The sequence below is a fragment of the Seriola lalandi genome, unplaced genomic scaffold, assembly GCF_002814215.2.
Source record: "Seriola lalandi dorsalis isolate HSWRI2012SDOR001 ecotype SW California unplaced genomic scaffold, Sedor1 jcf7180002054544, whole genome shotgun sequence".
NCBI classification, from domain to species: domain Eukaryota; kingdom Metazoa; phylum Chordata; class Actinopteri; order Carangiformes; family Carangidae; genus Seriola; species Seriola lalandi.
Genome location: NW_019525097.1, coordinates 2,929,554 through 2,932,127, shown reverse-complemented (window position 1 = coordinate 2,932,127; position 2,574 = coordinate 2,929,554).

The window sequence follows — 2,574 nt, the reverse complement described above, 5'->3', positions numbered from 1 at the left end:
CTCAGTCACCAAAAAAGGTTTTCATCTCTCATCTCTCAACTCTTGATGAGCATTTGTGGTGTTTTTTTGTCAAGGCAGTATGTTTACAGGAGTCTAGGATTAGAGATGCTGAGCCACTATAATAAGTAGGAAAACAATAATTAAGCTCTTACAAAAAAAAAACCCTCCAGTGACCTCTGGCAGTATTAAAGTTCTCAAATATACCTTGCAAGTAAACATGGGGTGTACAGGGCAAACCAAAATTAACAAGTGCTTCCTGCCAGTTTAAACAGGCCACAGTCCCCTGCCCCTTTTCCCACATTACTCAAGTGAACCTCAGTACGATTGTGTCCGAGCTGAAACATGAATCACTGGATGTTGCTGTTACTGATCTGAAGGTCTAGATAGTGCTGAGACTGACAGGCGTTAAAAGATTAAATAATAATGTAGGTTATGTATCTCATTTCAATCCACTGTAACGGTAAGGCATCTGTAGCGTTTCTGTGACTAACATTTTTTGCCAGCAGACACAGATCAAGATCTTCCCAAGAAGAACGACAGCATCAGTCCTAGAAGCAAAACAACATCTGTTTAAGTTCAAGTGACAAAGCCTTCTAGCAGCTGCAGTAACTATGATGGGAGCAAAGAAGGAAGTCAGATGATGGTATTACAGAGCAACAGAGTCAGAGCAGGGAGTAGGTCTATGGAGTTATAGTAGTGCCATAAAAAAAAGAATATGGGAAAAATTTGAAGTTATCTGTTATTTCATTTTTTTCTCCGGATGTCATGTCTGGGGCTCCACACTTGCCTTTTCAAGGTTGCCCCACACAACCTCATCATTGCTGTATCGGTCAGCACAGATATTTGCTATCATATAGTTTTACAGTTACTTCTCAGTTAAATATTCAAAGGTCTACTCCTGTCTTCAAGCTTTCATGGCTGTGTTTAGCTAGTTGCATACCTGTGCATCTATGTGCATAGCGAGGACGGATGAATATATCAGACCAAAAATGTTTCAGTAAATTGGTCCAAGACTCCTCCTTTCCCTTCCCCTCTCTTTCGCACTCATTCTGTTATTTTCTCTCACTGTGTTTCTGTTTGTTGGATGTGGTGACATCTGTGGTACCGTGCCCTGCAAATTTGTCCTCCAACAGTTTAACAACAGTGCTGGTGATTTATGGCCCCGCATGTGGAAATATTTGTCTGCTGGAGGTCTCCCTTGCCACAAGAGAAAATCAGAGAAATGGAGCTGGTCAGATTGAAAGATGTCTAAAGGGAGAATACGACATAAGCGAATCAGATGTATGTAAGACTCAGTCATAATTTCTTGCCTCTCAAATCAGAGGCAGCAGCCACTTTATGCATTAACTTCAGGTTTCTGAGGCGAAAACAGCGAGTGATTTAGAGCAAATGTTCCATGCTCATAACTTGCAGCCATAGGGACGGAATAAGGGATTTGGGTGGATTCTTGAAGGAAGTTTTTGTTGGAGATCAGGTTCCAAACATCCCACAAGGCCTGTCATGTTCCAGCACTCAGAAAGAGAGAACTGCTATGAAAGTATCATTCAGCAGGAGATCAGGGCTGTCGCCACAACCTGCTGCAGGGAGGTTATCAGCTGTTTTCTGCAACAACACATCTGCACATATCTGTGTCACATATTAATATCACAGATGGTGATTTTCAGTAAGTCATGCCTCTTAATCTTCATTTTTGTGTACCCTATACTTTTCTAGATTCTACTTTGAACCACAACATGTAAATTATAGGCCACATTTTTGTTGGAGTACCTATATTAAAACAACAGGGTAAACCTAGACAATCGAATATCTTTGAGTCAGTGGTTGCAGACCTCAAATATTTAATGGGAGGGGTTGACATGTGTTTTGAATTAATGACAAAACCACTCCCTTTCCTTCACAGGACCACAATAGCACTCTGCTTTGGTACAATAGGATACTGACAAGACCGGGACTGTTCAAAAAAAGCATTTATTGAAGTTCGATGCAAGCCAGTCGCATTTCATTACAACACACAGGTTTACAAAAATAATGTTTCCCTTTTAGAAAAGCATTTTTTTTTTTGAGATATAAATGATTATTTATGTGTGTATCATAAGACTCAAAAACTCTCCAAAGTCATTTCTCTGCTTTCACAATTGTTTATAGTAGAAACTGTAAAAAAAAAAATCAAAACAACCCCAACATTTTGGCTGCAGGAAAACAAATTGATTGACTGCTACTTTGGTACCAACATGGTTTTTTATGTGTTGAATAAGTGACATTAACCCTCTAGCATTCACACCAGTTAAAGGAATAGTTTAACATTTTGTGAAGTTGCAAAGATTGATACCTCTCTAATGTCGGTGAATAAAGTACAAAGCTAGTACTTTATTCACCGACATTAGAGTAGCGATTAGCTTAGCTTAGCATAAATACTGGAAGCAGAGGGAAACAGATAGCCTGGTTCTCTATAATGTACATTTATGTTTATGTACAGATGAAACAAATTCAACACAACATGTAAAGTAGTGAGATTTAGGCAGAGTCAGGGCCAGCTGTCTCCCTCTGCTTCCAGTCTTTATGCTAAACTAGGCT